Here is a 19088-nt window from a genome sequence, read left to right on the forward strand (position 1 = left end):
AATTTCAAGGAAGAGGAATCTAGTAAGCATGATCAGTGAGGAATAAATTTTTATTTAGGCATAAAAAAGAAAAAGAAAAAAAGAGGAAGTAATTTTTGACAGTAACAAAATTACAAATAGTGTTGGAATCTTTAATCAACATTTCCAATTCGGTATGCAATAAGGAATTGCAAGACTATATGGAAGTTCTAATTTTGCAGAATATTAAAAACAAGGAGAAAATTACAAATATATTTACAATTGCATCATATGGATATACAACTCCACGCAAGCCCTATACCATATATGATTAAGAATATTAATTTGCACAGATAATCATCATCATGGATTGGTTAGTAGAAGAATTCTGCTGACTACTAGTTTTGGTCGCCCTGCTCTCCTTCATCTCCGATGAGTCTTCCCAGCTACAACTAATAAACCCTGCATCACTCACTCTTTAGCCACACCTCATCTTCACCCTTTATCTCATCGCTCAAATTCGAATCTCCTCCCCCGCTCTATTGCGACTTGGGTTTGTGCCCTGATCGATGCTCCCTTTGTACGCGTGGCTAAACCCACCAACACCGATAATGAAATCCTGGTTCAAGTTTTTGGGGGCGGCTTTGATCTCCGACAATGAAAACTCACGACACAAACCGGACAGTACAAATGAGTCATCATCGGTGTCCTTGGATCTTCTTCTTCGCCTGAAAACCAAGAATCCAAGGACACAGAATAATACGAGTATGGCGGAAACTGCACCAGCAACGGTGGCAAGCATAGGAGTTGACTTCTTCTTCGACTGTTTTGAGGGGGTTTTCAGCTGCATCAGCTTTGGTGGAGGTGGATCGGGGTTTGGTCCGGCGAGATTTCCATTTGTATCACTTAGTTTGAAGAGTTCAAGGCCGTTCAAGAGTACATCATTGTATTTAGTCATCCAATCTCTTGGGTTTGCTTGCAGTGCAAGAAAGAGCTTAACTTTCTTCTGATCAGGGCCTGCAGGCATGAACACGACGTAGTCCCTGTAGATTGGTCTCCCATTTCCACCACTCCACATGATAATGTCGGCTTGTGGCTCAGCAAGTTGGTTCTCCACATAGATTAGAAACGATCGGTCCCCGGTGTCCATAATTTCAGGCTCAAACTCACAGAAATGTAGCCTTAGGAGGTAAAGAAACTTGGGATCTACGGGAAATTCCCAGGTCAGTTTGTAGCTCTTGTTTCGGGTGTGGTTGCTGCCCATGGACCGGCCCGTTTGGTAAACTACTTGTGGAGCAGAGCACTCTGGTATTTTCACAAAGTTGAGTTGAAGGCTAACGTTTTGTGGAAGAACAGTCCACCTGGAACTCAAATCATCCAAGTACTTTTGCTCGTCTACTACACTGTCCCAATTGCGGTACATCCCAGTGTCTTGGTTGAAAGAGAGTGCACTTCCACCGACGTTTATTCGGTACACCATCTCCATCGCCGTGATGTTTTCGATGCGATAATTGACTTTGTTGCCTACATAATCAATTCCATGGCTTTCGGATGCAGTGTAGTAAAGATTGGTGGGCATGGACACAATCTCAATCCCATTGACAAAGGCATAAGCATCTGGGATTGCTCCGCTCGGAGTGAACGTGATGGTCAAGCTTTGTCCTTCATCAATATTCAAACAAAACTCTCTTATTAGCGTCTCAGTCTCACTAGCATCGGCAGTTACAGAAGCATTGAAATCATGGAGAAGGGTAAAGCCACCTGCTTGGACAGAGAAGAGGGTTTTGGATCGGTCGAAGCCGGGGTCATATGAAACTGGGTGGAAGTATAATCGAATGAACTTCTGCCCGGTGGAGAGGGGAACTTTGTAACTAAATTCGGAAAGAGAAAGCCGAGCTGTGGTGTAGGGTACTTGGCTAACAGAGGAGGGAGGTGCTTCTCTGACTTGGGATGAGGTGTTGGTGTTATCTTGGTGTAATTCAATGGGGGAGAATTTTGAGTTGATATCTCCAGTCCAATTCCGGTTGTCATATATGTTGGGTGAGGTTCCGGAAGAGCCACAGTTAATGGTGATGTCTTCCACCGGAGTGTAGATAGGTGCAGAGAGTAGGGTAGCGATTTGCAGAAACAGGGGAAGGAGGTAAAGAGGCAGAGGGAGGAGGAATTTCTTCATGATTATTGTTTTGGAAAGGTGTTTGTTGCTAATTGGGTTCTTGATGATATCTAAGAGAAGAGAAAGATGAGAAGGTAATTAAGGTGTTAATTAAGAGGAGGAGGATGATGATCAAGTGAGAAACAGGGAAGCTGCTGAAACATAACAGAGAGATTGCCCTGTTTAATTTTCAAATGAGAATTTGGAAAGTCTTCTTCTGATCAAGTGTTGTTGTATTCATATGGAGAATAAGCTTACGGAATGGTGTTCTCTGAAAGTTCAGAGCTTCTTCTTTTCCATCTTCTTGGTGGAGGAAAGTTAAAAGCTTTCAGCTTTCTTCTTTTTGGTGTATACTTTAAGCTTTCTTTTGCTTCAAAAAAAATTAAAAAAATTAAAAAATAAAATTATGTTCGTCAAAATAAAATAATTCAGGCATAAGCTTTCTATTGTTTCAGTGCTACCATATCTTCGTCATGTGTTGACGTGTCTGGTAGGTAAGCGTATGGTTGTCGGTCTCCTTTTATCATTGAGATGCCTGATATTTTCCAGTTACCGAAAAAAAAAGGCAGAGAGATGCATATTTTTTTTGTGAGAAATTGCTTGGAAATGTAAAAGCAAGTTGGTTTTGTTTTATTTTCTGAAAAGCACAACTTGACCAAAACGTCCAATGATTTTAATCAGCTGAGCTGGTCTTCTAGTTGTCGTTACATTTTAGATTGTATGCACAACTTGGAGTGGGATATGGATCAAAGACTTGCCTTTTCTTTTTGGAAGATTCACTATTATGTCTAATATAAGAGTTCAAATTATAAAAAAAATGTATATGAAATGGACTTTAAAAACATCCCATTTACAACATAATAAAAAGATTTTTAACTTTTTTTAAATTACAAAATTGTCATTGATTTCTTAAAACAAACTCAACCCAAAAACCTCATAACAAAGCCCAAAACACTCAATATGGTATCAAAGTAATTTAATAATCAAAATTAAATTCAATAGGGCCAACAATCATTTTTTGGAGTTTTTTTTGGACGTGTTTGTAAAAATTAAATGATGTAAAGTTTATTTATAGTTTTAGTACTAACAATAGGTATATGACTATATATCTCGTTTGTTTTTTCATCAAGCATCAAAGACTTGCTTTTGGGTATACTGATCCTAAAATAAATAAAAATATCACATCCTTTTCTTTCCTCTTTTAATCTTAGCCGTCTGATTTTGTTCAAGTAAATTCAGTGGCTGACAATATAAATACAAGGCTTAAATGCTAAAATAGTCCTTGTGTTTTATCACGTTGGTCAATTTAATCCCTGTGTTTTTAATTTGACCAATTTGGTCCCCGTGTTTCGGACCATTAGCCAATGTGGTCCATTCCGTTAAAATTGCTGTTAAATAAACAAAAATGATTTTTTTTCTTTTTTGTTGAAAACCTATAAACTTATTTGAAATTTATTTTAAAATTGTAACTAATTAAAAAATATATAGAAACTTCATTAAAACCAAAACATAACATTAGGAAAGAAAAAAAAACAGGATGGGCATAATCAAAGAGGGGGGAGAGGCTGCTCAGCGATTGGGAGGGGGGAGTGGGGCGACGACCAGAGTGGGCTAGAGGATCCGGGCGGCGCGGCTAGGGATGGGACAAATGGCCAGGGAATGGCGGGGCTGGGGAAGATCTTGCTGGGACATGGTTGGGCGGTAGGGGTTGTTTGAGAGAGAGAGAGCTCTCCGGGGTGGGAAGGATTCGTGTTCAGGAATCAGGAGGTGTGTGTGTAGGGGAGTTGGGGCCTTTGTGTCTGGCTGCGGAAAGTAGCTGGGTGGGTTGTTGCTGGGAGAAAGAGAAGAAAGAAGGGTGGTGGGGGTGGGGGCTAGATTGGACGGTGGTATCATCCTTTGATTTTAATTTTAATTTTTTTTTTTTTTTTTGGTAATAAGAGGACTAAGAGCCCTGACCAAAATTTTAGATCTTATTTAATTATCCATTTTTAAATTGAATTCAAATATATCTATTTTTTATATTAATATTTAAACAGTTTTTAAATTTTTTTTAACATAAATTTAACATATTGAATTACATTGGCTAACGGTCCTAAACACAGGGATCAAATTGGCCAAATTAAAAACACAGGGATTAAATTGGCTAACATGATAAAACACAGAGACTATTTTAACATTTAAGCCTAAATTCAATGATGCTGCATGGATAAGCTCTTGTGGAAGACTTCCATGGTCTAATCGTAATAAGTAACTTTTATTAGATTTTCATCATATTCACCACTCTCTGTTTTTCCTTCTTTTGTTCGTTTTTATACCATATCACAATTTACAACTCATTTTCAATTATATAAGTGTACTCTTGTAGTTAGGGGTGGGCACTGCGATGCATATTGAGACCGCCACCGATACGGAAATTTGAATCGGTATAGTGCAGTGCGGTATTATGGTTTGTTTGTCATCTGCCAAATCGATATCGGTACGGTATCGGTACCAAAATGATATAACTAAAAAATGAACTAATTCAATATTCAACATCAAAATAAGTGATGCCTAAGTTACAAATTCAAAGATTCAACATATTCAATATCCATCAACATTTTCAATATTCAATATCCATTAACATATTCAATATCCAAATCCTAATCAACATATTCAATATCCATCAACATATTCAATATCCAAATCAACCAAATCAATATTTATCCATCAACATATTCATCAAATCCAAATGGTTAAAACTCATACATTATGGCTTACAAACCAAAAGAGTTAAACTTATGCCTTATGGCTTACAAAAATACAAACACAATCCAAACATAAATGACAAAAGCGTTTGAGAAATTGAAAGGCAAGCGAGAGACAGAGAGCGAGAGAATGAAAAAAAAAAATTTATATTTCAACAGAGTACTATTGACGGTGCAGATTGACGGTATCAAAATCTTGATACGCTATCATACCATACTCGATTGTGCAGATTGCGGTATGGTACCAATATCTATCGGTACTAAATGAAACGGTATGAAATCGATGCAGACGGTGCGGTTAGGGTACGATTTCGGTATTTCGGTTTAAGATGCCCACCCCTACTTGTAGTTGTGGCAAGGTAGAACCAAGACAGCGCGCAATTGTGAAGTCCATATATACACTCCAACATTATACGAGTACAATAACAAAACAGAATATCGCCATGATATACAAATTTTTCTATCTACTAAGGCAAGCAACAACAGCATATTATTTGATTAATTAATTAAGACATGGTCCATCCCCACTTAATTAATTACATCCAGAGATGAAACTAGTGTAATATTGCATGACACTAACAAGAAGCAGAATACGTACGTATTGTGGCAAGTCAACGCCGGCAGTCCCTACTGTACGGGCCAAGACCGCGACAGGTTATGGCTGCCGATTTTTTTAGCAGAAGGCAATCATCATACTAGGAGCATTGGCGGACCCAAGAATTTTTTAGCGGAGGTGCAATTTTGAAAGGTTAAAAACTCTTTATGAATTGAACATCTAAGACTTTTTACCTAGATTGACCTTAGGTCCCTTCATGCATTCATATAATATATGAAAAATTGTTCTATGTAAAAATATTGACTAAGTATGAAAAATGGTTTTTCGGAATAATCATTTTCTCAAGATAATTTTTGGTGGCTTTTATTCCTTACACATCAAATAAGAAAACTTGATTTTATGGGATTTTATTATGAAGTATATATTGACTTAATGAGCTATCATTTTTAGCCTAAATCGTATTTTGCACTAAAACCGATTTTTCAAATTTTGATTTGGGGGAAATTTGATTTTCTAGTATTTCTATTTGAATCCAAATGAGGGGTACTTCCTTATTTACATTGTAAACTTAAGTAAATGGAGTAATATAAAAATAAATGAAAGTAAAAAGACAAAGACATTTATTTAAATGTTGAAGATGGAATTAAAGAGCAAATGAGTAATTTTAAGCACCAACAATAGTTTTTCTGGCGAGGAGAGGTGCAACTACACCTTTTTGCTCCTTAACAGATCCGCCAGTGACTAGGAGCGTTGCTTCGAACAAAATGGGTTGCTACCTTGTAGACCAGGTATTGTAAAACTAAACCGATTGGCTGTCAAGAGCCTTCGGCTAGTTTCTTCTGAATCCACCATGTGCAAAACCAAGTCCGATTCACCCTGTGCTCCATCAATGTTGTTACACTACTACAAAAATCGAAATAGACGACAAGAAATCACTGTCGTGTAGAAGGTTTTCCAACCGTCGTGAAATCGACCGCCATCTTTTGTACTATCAACAACGACAGTTAATAACCGACGTTGTTAAGGAATTCAACGTCCAGATTTATTGTACTCAACCACAGGCTTAATCTTCTGGATTTTCCTCTTCACAACATGGCTCATTGTATTGATACCGCGAGTAGATTTCGTCACTTCATCAAATGTCGCAGAGCTTAGGTCTTTCTCGAAATATGAAGTAAATCTCATCTTCTTTGGGGGATTGTTTGGAAGAGATTATGCCTTTGAAACTGCAATGTCCTTGCCTTGACCTTTTGATGCCTGAGAATCCTTACTTTGAGATTTCGAAACCATGCTTATAGAGAAATACAAACTGCAAGAAAAACAACGATGGTTAAGTAAAATACAGATGTAAAATGAAAGTTCAGACGACGGACAAAAAACAGAATCGTCGTGCAAATCAACAGAAACGTGGATGTGTTAATACGACGTAGTCATTAACTTAACAAAACGGTTATTAAATAAGACCGTCGTTGTATTATAAATTCATAAAAAAAACTACAAAGTTTTTCCTCTCCCACGTTCTTCCAACAAATCAGACGATGGTTTAAATAAAACCCGTCGTCCTCACATGACCTATGAGTGCGAACATTGAAAGATTTGGCATTTTCAAACCTGAGTCTTGTTTCAAACATCAGTGAGACTAGTTCTTTAAATAAAAAAAAACTTCAAATGAAGAAAAAAATGAAGCGAGAAAGTTTTCAAACCTTTGGCTTGCAAAGAAAGTTTCCTTCGGAATCAAATTTTGGAGACGAAGACGAGGAAGAACGTAGAAGTTGAGAGGGAAACTGAGAATCAGAAACGCAGCTTCTTAGAAATTAGAGGGAAACTGAGAGAAAATTGAAAATTTTAGAGAGAACGTAAAAGTTTAGGTCAGGTGACCAAGATTTTTATATAGTGTCCTAAAGATAAATACAACGACGGTGGTCATGAAAATTGCCCTAGTATGTAGTTACGACGACATTAAAATAATATGAATCGACGTAGTTAGTAAAAAGTCTTTTGACTTTTTGTATTCCGAAAACGACGTGGTTAGTTGGGCGCTACACGTCAAAAGTTTACTTTTAAATAAGTAATATTATAAGTTACCACGTCGTTTTTGTATATTAAACCGACGTGGGTTTCCAAAACCTCGCTGCCTTGAGTTTAATAATCGACGTTGATTGTATGTTTAATACGTCCTCCTTTTTTCAAGATCCGACCTTGATTCCTTTCTTAAATGGCGTTAGTTTTAATGTAATCCATGCGGATATGAATTTTTTTTTAATAAATTGAGTTTTTTTCCAAGATTTCTTTCAGTATCAATTTTCAATTAGGGTTCCAACTTCTTCTTGCCCTCTGTCTCACCTCTAAGGAGGCAATTGTTTTGGATGTTGATGTGTGTGTATTTGTGTCTCAATTGAGACAAATACACATACATCATCAATCTCTAAACACAAATACACATACATCATCAATCTCTAAAATATTGTCTCTCTGAATGCAAATCTGTGGCTGCCGTCGTCAAATTTTAGAGGCAATTGCTTGGATGTTGATGTGTGTGTGCGTTTGTGTATCTGAAAGACACAAAAACACACACATCATCAACTTCTAAAAATTGCCTTTCTAAATGCAAATTTGTGGTCACAAATTTTAGAGGCAAATCTGTGTCTTTCTGTGGTCCGATTATGATGAGGAACAGAGTTCCATCTGGTAAGATTTCATGACTCTTGAGATCTCAGATCTGATTCTGTCACCGCTGTTTTCTATATAAATAGTCGTGGTTATCCTCAATTCTTGACGTTAAGTTGATCTACAGACGTAGGTTAACAAAATTCAAGAAATAAAAATTAAAAAAAAAAATACAATTAAGACGACGGTTTAGATATAAGGTCGGACATATAAAGTGAATAAATACGACCGCAATTTTAACTTCACGACGTATATCTTGGATCTCAAAAAAATCTATTATGTCGGCGGTTTTCTATATAAACCGTTGTGGTTATTCTCAATTCTTGTCATTAAGTTGGTCTACCATCGTAGGATACCAAAATCCAAGAAATAAATAGTAAAAAATAATGTAATTAAGACGACCGTTTAGGTATAAGGGTAGACGTATAAAGTAAATAAATATGACGGTAATTTTAACTTCATGACGTGGTAAATTTTATTACATGGCGTTAATTGAACAAACCAACGTGGTTAGAGTTCAAGATATTGTCGTAGTATGGAACATGAAATAAGTCGATAAATTTATATTTTACGTCGTTGTACATGTATTTAAGACGGCGGTATTTTGTCATATACCGCCGTGGATTCTTTTGAAATAATGCCACGTTGGATACGAAAACTTGGTCGTGGCTGTTTCTTTAAACCGTTGTCTTTACTTTCTACGTCGATTGATTCATACCTTCTGCCGTTGTTTTTGGGCTCCGAGTTTACTCTGAGGAAAACCTTTTTCAATAAGACGTCGCTTTTTAAAATAGGTGTGCCGTGTTTTAAAAACAACCATTGGAATCCTCATTTTTTAGGTGTTTAAGTTATTCTTACACAGAGGTCTTATAAAACCATCGTCTTTTCAAACACAACGCGGTTTTCGTTAAGCGTCGCTTTTTTTTTTCGTCATCTTTTTCACTTTTTGTAGTAGTGTTATTAAGGGTCTCGGTCAAATTCGAATTCGATCAATAATTATTAGACCATTGATAAAGGAGTGCCACTCTTGTGCATCATCATGCAATGGCTTGTGAGAGGCAGCTCCGTCGACATGGCCATTAGCATCACCAACAGTATTAGAGATATCTTGAATGAGATTGGTGACCCATCTTCACACCGCAACTCCCGACTTCTTCCTCCTTGTTAATTTTTCTCTCGCATAGCAGCTAACATATGGAAGTCCTCTCATGGTGGCTGGTGCTGCGTTGATAATTCAACAAAAGAAACAGAGCAGCAGGGTTTTAGAGTTTTATGATCATTTTCACGCACATGGTTTTGTCTCGGCTGCAGTAATTGTGAGATATATGTAAAGCTCAATAATGCTAGTGCGATTGCTTGGCACATATTATTTCTCTATCTTTGCCACTTCTTCTAGCCTTTACTTTTCTTAGGCCAGCAGAGGCCACAGCTTCTGGCCCTTCTTATCCATTTTGTGACTAGTCCAACTAGTAATGTTTGTCAAGGGTGCCCGGAAGCTTAACGACGCTTTCCTTATTTTTGTCTTCTCGCAGCTAGCCTTTATTGAAGGTCCAGACACCTTTTCTGCTCACAAGGCAAATCTCATTTCTCCAAGTTGACCTCTCCAGAAAAGAGCATCACAGCTTGACGCTGCCTCACAGGAAACGATGCTTGAATCCCATTTTTCTCTACTACCAAATGACTCTTCTCCTATCCGGCCCGTCACCTCTTCTTCACTCCACACTCGGCTATGCCTACCGAGGACTGCCATGGGACTCAAAGACCATACCCCTATGGGGTACCTCCCAAAGGAGACCTTCAGAGATGCCATCCCTGCGAGAATCGAGAGCCTCCGCCTGTCACCAAGATGTCCAGAAATATGACCATCTTCATGCTAAGAACGTCGAGCTCGAGCATGACTACCGCACACTGAAGCGTAACTAGGAGATGAATCAAGCCCAGTGGCTCCCAACGCAGCCTTTACCCGAGAACTGAGCGCATCTACCAAACCATCCGAGCACTCCCACCACGTGTCCCAATCCCTTAGGCCCAAGCAAGGGTAAAGGCCCTCCATTCTGAGGATTTGACCTAAGTCGGGGCTTCTCCGCATCTCCCTGGAGGAAGCCCATGAACCAACAAAGGTTTGAGGATTGCAGTGGATCAGATTCCGACCGTCGACGGAACCCCTCTTATCCCATTAATCTCCAAGACCCAAAGGTGACACACCTAGGCCCCCACCAAAGCCAACCCAACTACCCCCAAGAAGGTATAGGGACTCGGAGAACTGGAGACATGATTACTTAGAAGACTACGAGTCTTATCACACCGAGTCGTTTGAAGAATTCTACCCAGCCCATGGCCACCCACACACTGCAGACCTCTAGCACTCGAGACTCTCCCTCATACCGACCTGACAATGAGGCTTTTCTTTGAGAAAGTCCCGTACTCGAGAACGAGCAACAAAGCACAACCACCAACCCTCTAGGCAAAGCCAGACTGGGCCCTTTACTCGAACGGCATCCTTAATTACCACCAAGAGAATGACATCCACCACTCCGCATCGCTTTATACACTAGCACTAAGGATCCTCTCACCCACATACATTCTTTCCACCGCCATGGGGTGCAAGGACCTCACCTTGATGAGGGCATGTGCCTCCTCTTCCCTTCCACTCGGGGCGCGCCCCTGATTTGGTTTTCAATGTCGAACCCCGCACCATCAACACATTTTGATGACATCAAGCAAGCCTTCTGGACCATTTCATGATCCGCACCGATTGCCTCTACTCCGCGACTTATACATGCTTAGACGAGGTGAGGGACGAGTTCTCTGAGTATGCAGCTAGGTTTCACCACGAATACTCCCACCGCTAGATACGATGATCGTGCCTCCTTTGGTGCTTTCAAGAGTGGTCTCCGAGAGTCCAACTTTCGGTGACTTGGTGCAGCAAAGAACCCTTGGAACACATATGCCGAGCTAATAAGCAGCGTGAGCCTCAAGCTAAAGGCCGAGTACTTCAACTCAGCGCACTACCACCCGACGCAGTAATCCTTTTGTCGATCCTCCACCGCCAGTACCAATCCCAGCCCACCTCAACATTCTCGCTTCTACACCAAGCACCTGTGGTGCCCAAAGACTCAAGAGGAATGATATCTACCAAAGATACCTTCAAAGAATAACAAGCGGGCGGCATATGAGAACCACCACCATCTAGTGGAAGCAACCCCAGATAAATGGACCTGCCCCACTCCCATTCTCACCCAAACCCAAGTTCGAGGTCTTCACCACCCTCAACACTACCTATGAGAATGTCCTAGTGCACGAGGCACCTATCATACTTCAGCCTTCACCCCGAAAACCAGGTAGCAAGCCTATGCCTAACACAGGTGTCTTATGTTGCTTTCATCAGTTCGGTGGCCACGATACCAAATCTTGTGTTGCCTTGCGCAACATCATTGAGGGACTTATTCGTGAGGGGAAGCTGGATAAATACGTGCACAACCTCCCACCCCCACCTAACCCTCACCAACCTGCAGCTCAACATGATCTCAACCATTATGTACGCTCCACCTATGTGCACCGTGTCTTCAAGATCGAGTAGGACGCTTGCCAAGACACAAAAAATAGGCTGGGCCTCCATTACCTTCTGCGAGGAGGAGGAGCATCAACGTTATCCTCCCTCATGATGACCCAATCATTATCCGCGCCGACATATCTAACTTTGACGTTGGACACATCTTGGTAGACACTAGCAGCTAGGTTAGTATGATGTTTGCTGATGCCTTCAATGAGCTCCAGGTCCCGTCTCATTTGCTCGACCGAAGCGTCACACTCCTCGGGTGAGCTTTTCGGGTGATGTGGTCCAGCCTATTGGGAGCATCCATCTCCCTATCTCTATTGGAGCGCACCTCAGCAAACGACGGTCACCACTCCTTCCTCATTATTGATTGCCCCACACCTACAACATCATCTGGGACCCGCCATGGCCTGGGATGAAGATTTTCATTTCACACATATGTTATTGTTGAAATTTCCTACGCCCCATGGCATGGGTACGGCGGCGTGACAATCAACTTGCACCGGTCGCTATGCTTCAGCAGAAAGTCTACTAATCGCCAACATAGGTGAGGCCCTAGCGTAACCCAGCCCCACTCACTTCGAGCCGCATCGAGCCCTGTAAGACCCTTGGGAGGAATCGCCACCCAACAGTCGAACACAGGAGGATCTTAAATCGTTACTTCCATGAGGATCGATGTGTCGATCGGCACCTCCCTCTCACAAGAGCTTCGCTCTGATCTTATTGCCTTCCTCCGCCTCAACTCAAGTCTTTGCTTGGTCTTACAACGATATGCCGGGCATATCACTTGAAGTCATCACCGATTTCATGGATGCTTACTTAGGGTACAACCAGATCTTCATGCATCCGAGGACCAAGCTCATACATCCTTCATCAGCTGAGTGGCCTTTACTTGCTACATAAAGTCATGCCCTTCGGCCTCAAGAACGCCGGGGCTACGTATCGCGTCTGGTGAACAAGCATCTTCACTCCACTAATTGGCAACACCATGGAGGTTTATGTTGATGACATGGAGGTCAAGAGTCGCGACTGCTGCGCGACCAGACATCCCCAACCTCTCTGCCAAGTTCACCATTTTAAAGCAGTATAAGATGCGGCTCAACCCCACCAAGTGTGCATTTGGGGTGGCCTCCAAGAAATTCCTTGGCTTCATGATCAGCCAAAGACGTATTGATGCCAACCAGAGAAAATCCAGCTATCTTGGACATGACGATACCCAAGACGGTCAAGGACATTCAGAGCCTTACAGGCGGTCTCACCGATCGATTTATCTCTAAGACCAGCGATCTTTGCGCCCCATTCTTCAAGGCACTTAAAGGTAGCAACGCAGATCACCGATGCCGAATGTGACCAGCATTCGCCGAGCTCAAGGCATACATGAGCCGAGCCCCTTTATTGTCAACCCCGAAGGGACGCCCTCACCATCTACCTCTCTCGTCTCGCTACAACGGTTAACTCGCTCATTTGACCACACGAAGGTGCCTGAGCATCCGGTGCACTATGTGAGCAAATGATTGCAAGATGGAGGTTTCTGCACATTGAGAAACTTGCTTTCGTGGTTTCGCAGACGCCTCCGACCATACTTTCAAGCTTACACCATCCATGTCTTAACTAACTAATCACTCGTGCAAGTGCTGCAGGCCAGAGACTTTGGGAGATTAGTTAAATGGACCATTGAACTTGGTGAGTTTGATATCCACTACAAATCCCGCCAAGCCATTAAGGGCCCGTGGTCGATTTCATATCTGACCACCCCCATAATCGCCGACTGATTGCAATCACACCTACTCATACTCAACCAGTCCACGCCACAATCGCTTCCTAGATTTAACTCACTTATGGACCTCGATGTGGATGACTCTTCCAATGCCCAGGGATGTGGAGCTAGCCTCATTCTCATCTTCTCAGACAAGGTTGTCCTTGAGTACGCCCTCCACTTCAAATTCCATGCCTCCAATAATGAGGCCGAATACGAAGCACTCTTAGCCGGCCTTTGGCTATCCAAGGAGATGGGCACCAAGAAAATCCAAATATTCAGCGACTCACACTTGTTGTCCACCAAGTCAACCAGACTTCACGGCCAAGGACGTCTCCATGACCTACCTCCAACATACCCCCACCGCTTACAACTTTCAATGCTTATATCATAGGCCAGGTGCCACGCCCGAGAACATCCATGCGATGCTTTAGCAAGGCTAGCCTCTGCAATGGAGCAGGGCATAGGTCGCAACATCCACATCGAGTTCTTGGACCACGACACCGGACACCACTTATCCGGTCATCGATCAAAGCCCTACATGGATGGACCCTATCACTCCGTTCTTGCGAACCATGACACTACTGCGATCCCGCCAAGCGTACGCGCTCGCTTATCGTTACGCTCGATACTTGATCATCAATGGCGCCTATACAAGCGCGGCTTTAGCCTCCCTACCTTGGTGCCTCGACCCCAGGAAGATACCTATGTCCTAAGGGAGATTCATGAGGTATCGTGGTAACCACTTAGGTGCTCGCTCCCAGCACACAAGATCATTCAACAGGATACTTTAGCCCTCACTTCACCGATGCCTGATCTTCACCCGAAGTGCGATAAGTGTCAACGATTTGCCAACATCCCACAACTTCCACCGGTGAGCCATTGATGCCATGGTCACCCTTGGCCATTCGCCAATAGGGACTTGACCTCATTGGACCCATGCCCGAGGGAAGGGCCAAGTCAATATGCGATTGTAGCGTGGACTACTTCACCGTGGGTGAAGCGAGGCCTTAGCCACTATCACTGCAGCCCGCATCGAAACGCGTTTTGTCCGTAAAATATCGTATATCGCTTCGGCATCCCCAATACCATCGTCACGGACAACGGCGGCAATTTGACAACGCAAAGTTCAAGCAATTTTGTTCCAACCTCAAGATAAAGCTTTGCTTCGCCTCTCTAGCCCATCCTCAATCTAATGGCTAGGTGGAATTTGTGAACAAGATCATCAAAAAACTCTAAAAACCAAGCTTGACAAAGCTAAGGGTTGTCTTGGCCAGAGCTACTCCCAGAGGTTCTCTGGTCCTACCGCACCACCTTCCGGACCTCAATAGAGAAACACCTTTTTCTCTCCTTTGGTACCGAAGCAGCGGTGGCACCATGGAGATTGGCCACCACATACAACACCTCCACTTATGAGGCCAAGCCAATGACGAGCAAGCTAGCCTCGAACCTCGACTTCATTTACGAACTCGTGGCTACCCAACATGCGCAATGTCGCGTACAAACAGAGATCGCTAAGTACTACGACTAGTCAAAGCCCGTGCTTTCAAACTTGGGGACGGGTCATGCGCAAGATTTCCTTGGCCACCAAAAATGAGGACCCAAGAGTCAGAACATAAGCAACAAACACTACAAAACAACTAGTCTTAAAAGATGAGGCTAAGGACCTATAGATCTGGAAGTGGGTTGGAATGTGTCCTGGAGACGATCTTCCCTGGAGGACACTCCCAATCACCATAGGCTAAGCACCATCTGTTCCGCCAAGACTTCTGCGTACTTGGCTTATGCCCAATAAAATAACCTCTTTCCTTTGCCTTCCGGCAATTGGCTTGTACTCACCAAAGGTTCCCTGTTGCTTGGAGATCGAATATGTACATAAACCGCTCAAATGTTGGCTCCTCAACCCAACCAACCACCAAGCAATGTAAACTCCATGCGACCAAAAGTTGGGATTGTATTGCCCCGACGCATATCCCAACTTGGCCAACATCATCTGCCCAAGGATGAAACCGAGGCTATCTTTGGTACATATCAGAATATCATAATGAACCACCCTGAGGATATCTCACTACATCCGCAACCGGTAACCTCGGCCCACATAGGGTGGCACACTATAATTTGTCAAGCTCAACCAACTTTGCGTGTATTCCGCTTCACCCAGGACACTAACCCTGATGTCCACCCTCTGAAGCCACGGCTATACCCACAGACTGATGGTGATGTCGATTGCTCGAGCCTACCTCTGGTGTATGTGCCAAGGCTAGAACCCGATCAACACTGGCTTCTAACACTTTATACTTCTTCTGCATCTCACCCTCATGAACTACCATCCTAGCTTCTATAAGCCCTTCTACCAAACCCTCTGTTTGGGAACTCTCATCTTCGGAACAAACATACTCACTGGCCTCTTCACTCTCAGACATCTACAACATGCAGAAACAAGAAAAAAGGAACTAATGCACATGCAAGGAGGATCCAAACACAAAAACACAAAATGGGACGGCATCTACATGCTTTTTGATCTAGATGCATACATTCAACATGTTCATACTCATGCTCAAGGTGTTCATCCTAATCTTCAACCTATTCATACCAAAAGTTGAATTTCATTTCAAAAAATTCAAGGGAAATGAGGTCTAACCTTGTTTGCACCACCACGGAAATTCGCTGGAAATCTCAGTGGCCCTACCACCAAAATCTCACCGGAAATCTTTTTCTCCTTCTCACTTTCTGGAAATCTTTCTTAAAAAATATCCAAATGTGATGTCTACGTCACTCCAAGTTCCTATTTATAAGGTCCCAAGGGTACACAAGTAACCCTAGCACCCTTTCACCTTCCCTCCCAAATCCTCGTACCCACACAACATTTGCAATTTCAAATTAGTAAAAAAAAAAAAAAGAAAAAAAAAAAAAGAAAGGTTGCAATGGACCCAGCTCCAAAATGATCAAGACACCCAGCCCGTAAACTTACTTCAGCTCCAGCTCCTTCTCACTCGTCAAATCTGCCCAGTTCCAAAACCCTTGCCAAAACCCGAAGCGATCAAGCACTTTTTGCAAAATGGCCTAGCTCCATGCAACCTGCCGAATAAACAACAAACAAAGATAATCAAAAAAGGTACTAGGTTACTTGCCGAACGGCAAGGACCATAAAAACTCCAAGTGAGGACTCATGAAATCCTCAAAGTGCCAAGATTGCCTACTAGTGCTAGCCCGGCCCCAATACAGCAAACCCACATCAAATGGCTACGTCAAGAAGGCTACGGGTCCAGCTCCAAATGGCCTAGCTTTCCAAATGGCCCAGCTCCAAAAAAGGCCCAGCCTCTTCCAAGAGTGTACGACCCAAGCGCGGCTCCAAGGCTTGACAAAAGCCCAGGCCCAGCCTTGCCAAAAGTAAGAAAACAAGGCCCAGCCCCGATCTAATCTAGACATCCAAGTCACAATGAAAGCCCAGCCCCGAGTCTGCAAGGCTTGCCCAAGGCCCAGGTCCGAATTGGGTTCAGCTTTCATCTGAACTCCGTGTGCCTAGCCTTACCGAAGGCCTAGCTCCAAACCTGCACAGCCAGGTCGAAAACAAAAAAAAACATGATCTAGACACCCTCGCAGATCAGACTGTATGTTCAAAGGAGAAAATAAGGGACTCACCTTGCTCAAACTCCACTCGTTGCTTTCGGATGACTCAGCTCTATTTTTCGAAAGCCCAGCCCCAAGCTCTCAGCCTTCCTGGGCTAAAACACCAAGGGGATTGAACCCACAGAGCTGGAGAGAACCATGTCTACACCCGTTTCTAGCCTTACCTAAAGGCTGGGATACAAATCAGTTCCTGGCCAATTTGGAAGACCCACAACCTTGCCAAATGCTAAACAAACGTCAAAACACACAGAATGCTCAAACTAGCCTTGCCGAACGGCAAGGCTCGTAAAATATTTTCGGAGCTCTCGCAGAGGTACTTACCGAAGCCTTGGATATTGGCTTAAACCCCCTTCCGAATCTGCCTCCCCAGGTTCAGCCAATATTCAAAATCGCAAATTTTTTCTTTAGGCACCCTGCCGAACCTTCGAACCCAACCCTAGCTCCAGCATGTATCAACCCCTCACAAAAGCCCTAACCCACCCTTGCTGAATAGCAAGGGCTGTTAAAGTCCGACTACGAGCTCGTGGATGCCTTGCCGACACTCCAAGAAGAACCAGCCCGGCTTCACCCTCCTACCGAAGCTTCAATGGGGTGCCCGACTGCTGAAGGACCAGCTCCTTCGACAATAACCTTGCCGAAGGAAGAGGAAGCTCGAAAAAACAAAAACTCCTAAACCAGCTCAGCCTTGCCGAAGGAAGAGGAAGCTACAAGAAAAAATGTCTCAGCTATCTCTTGCCGAACGGCAAGAGCTTTTGAAACTAATTTTATATCCTCTCTTAAAAAATTCCTACCCTAGCTCACCACATCTCTTAGCCCTTGCCGAAGCCTAGCTCCAGGACTTTGCCAACCTATTAAGGCCCAGCCTTTAAAACCCCCAAGACTTGGTCAAGAACCTAAAGACACCCCAAAGACCCAGCTCTTTATTTTTTCGAATTTTTTCTACCCTTGCCGAACGGCAAGGGCTGTGTACCAGTTATGAGATGCTCTCCCCCTTTCTAACAAAGGCCCAGCCCACCCTCCAAAAGGACTTTGCTAAAGGCCCATGCGAGCCCAAGTCCACAAGGTCTTGAGTTAGCTCTACCAAACCCTTGTGCTCACGGAGGACCCAGCACCTTGTTTTTCGACTTGAAGTACCTTGGCCTCCTTGCCGAATGGTAAAGGGCATTAAAACTACAAGAAGGTTCACACGGCACCCCCCTACCAAAGGAATCAATAGCCTAGGCCACATGGCCATTCAAAAAAAAAAAAAAAAAAAAAAAGAAGAAGAAAAAAGGGAAAAGTGCTATAAAAGAGAAATTGAAGCCCACACTTCTTTTCTCCTTCAAGCTTGACCCCAATCTTTTGGGAACCCAAGCCCTTGTTGCCCAAAACCATCACTTGGTTACCAAACGGCAAGACCTGAGTCAATAATCACTGAGGCCCACAGATTTCCTTGCTGAAGCTTCAAAAATCCAAGTCTACTTTTCTTTTAAAGGTACCCAGCTACCAACAATCACTGAGGCTAACACAGTTTTTATCATACCTTCCAAGTGTTAACGCAACTTCTAACTTGACAACTTGGGGACTAGGACTGCCCTACGGCTCCCACAAAACCTAGAATGCTCGGTCATGATCACACAAAAGCTTACAAGTTCCCAACCGAGAAGTCACTTATCGACCGCGAACTTGGGGGACTCTGTTTACACCATAATCAATCAAGCATATCCAGCCTCAAAACAACTAGCACCAAGGCGGACACACCTTCTCTCTGCCGCCAAGGAAGACACTCTTCAGAGGTGCAGCACCTGCCGAAACTCCACCGCCAAAGCTCACAAACTGCTAAACCTAATTCTCATGACACGTGTCACCACCACGGCGACTTGCACAAAGTCCCACATCGAAATCTACACCAACCTCCCACTTTCACTTCCCTATAAAGGGAGAACAGTACCCTAGTAAGAGGGGTAACTACTTTTTTGCCTTTTACTATTACTCTGCAAAGTTACCATTCTTAGCTAACTTACACACCACACCGGTGACCGGAAGCTTAACGACTGCTTTCCCTATTTTTGTCTTCTGCAGGCTAGCCT

The 19088-nt window shown here is 43.0% G+C and overlaps 1 long non-coding RNA gene and 1 pseudogene across 4 annotated transcripts; both read right to left on the reverse strand.

The window, feature by feature from the left end:
• Positions 1 to 180: 180 nt before the first annotated feature.
• LOC148918099 (receptor-like protein kinase FERONIA pseudogene) lies at positions 181 to 2485 on the reverse strand (annotated as a pseudogene). Its single transcript, XR_016126499.1, has one exon. The product of XR_016126499.1 is annotated as a receptor-like protein kinase FERONIA pseudogene (transcript).
• Positions 2486 to 6015: 3530 nt separating this feature from the next.
• LOC148918100 (uncharacterized) lies at positions 6016 to 17831 on the reverse strand. Of its 3 annotated transcripts, XR_016126464.1 has the most exons (6): positions 17341 to 17830; positions 17032 to 17245; positions 16590 to 16940; positions 16361 to 16467; positions 16031 to 16238; positions 6016 to 6719 (listed from the first exon to the last, which is right to left on the reverse strand). It is a non-coding gene; the product is annotated as an uncharacterized LOC148918100 (long non-coding RNA). The 3 variants fall into 3 exon arrangements; XR_016126462.1 differs by having other exon boundaries at positions 16031 to 16467; positions 17341 to 17831; XR_016126463.1 differs by having other exon boundaries at positions 16031 to 16467; positions 17032 to 17234.
• Between the last annotated feature and the right edge of the window lie 1257 nt (positions 17832 to 19088).

Source organism: Prunus mume, linkage group LG4 (assembly GCF_029339155.1).
Source record: "Prunus mume cultivar Tortuosa linkage group LG4, ASM2933915v1, whole genome shotgun sequence".
In the NCBI taxonomy this organism is placed as follows: Eukaryota; Viridiplantae; Streptophyta; class Magnoliopsida; order Rosales; family Rosaceae; genus Prunus; species Prunus mume.